Here is a 1,202-nt window from a genome sequence, read left to right as displayed (position 1 = left end):
CTACGAGAGATACGCGAGCCGATCACCTTCGCCTCCTCGTATTTTATATGTCCAGTGTATGCACCTTGGAAAATAAATCTCCTGCAATCGGCTAAGTTCAACCTGAATCACGTACTCACAAGAAAGTCTGAGGAAGCAATCCAATCGATCGAATCATCTGATCTAATCTCGATCTGCTTGAAGAGAAGAGCCCTTCTTTTCCTTTAAAGCTTGGACTGCTGCAAGAACCATTTCGGATGCAGGAGGATGAGTTGCCTTCGCAGTGACACGAGGTTTCTTTGTTTTCGGAGTAGCAGCCTTCTTAGGTGTTGCCACTGCCGCTGGTGTAACTGGAGATTCAACTTTGTCAGTCATTTTATTCACGATGTTCTCTTGACGATCTCAAAGAACCTAATTCACAATGTCAATGCAAAAAAAAAAAAAAAAAAAAGGGGGTAGGGATGAGGGGGCCCCAACCATCGCCCCCTCTCGTGAGATCCAATGCACGGGAGTGGGCGGCTGGCGTGGCTTCGCCGCGCCAGTCGCGCGCTCGCGATGTATGATCTCCCCGAAGAATAATCGGACTGGAAGAAGTTGTTGTGTGTTACCCGTTTGGGCATTGTTACACAATCTGAGAGAAATTTGACATAACTTGAATTAAGAGTGACGTTAATTATATGTGGGAAAAAAGCCCGCAAGCGGGAAAAAACCATAAGATCTGATAATTTATTTTATGAGAGAAAAGTAAAGAAGAAGAGTGGGAAGGGGTAGAGGGGTCGAAGAATGAAATTCTTTGTTAGACTTATTTCATGAGGAAGTCTTTTGGCATCGCGTGCTTGCGAAGCAGATCAAAATCATATTTCCCGAGAGAGGAGATATGTTTACAAGGTGATAATGATGCTGATTCATAGAATTTAGTGGCGGCTTCTTTGATATATTCTGAAATATAAGGTAATTGAAATTCTCTGTGAAGGACAGAGTTCTTGGTATATCTAGGGGTTTTAGTGATGCGCCTGAGAAATTTATTTTGTATAATCTGGATGTGATTGATGTTACTTTTTGACGCACCACCCCAAATTGTACAGGCGTAGATTATGATTGGTCGGATAAACATTTTGTAGACTAGGATTCCATAATCAGGTTTAAGACTGGAGTGTCTATTAATAATAGGGCTTAAACGCGAGATAACCCCAAGAGCTTTCCCTTTAATTTCATGGATATGC

The sequence above is a fragment of the Belonocnema kinseyi genome, chromosome 1, assembly GCF_010883055.1.
Source record: "Belonocnema kinseyi isolate 2016_QV_RU_SX_M_011 chromosome 1, B_treatae_v1, whole genome shotgun sequence".
In the NCBI taxonomy this organism is placed as follows: Eukaryota; Metazoa; Arthropoda; class Insecta; order Hymenoptera; family Cynipidae; genus Belonocnema; species Belonocnema kinseyi.
The sequence above is the reverse complement of the archived record's forward strand: the minus strand, read 5'-3'. Positions refer to the sequence as shown.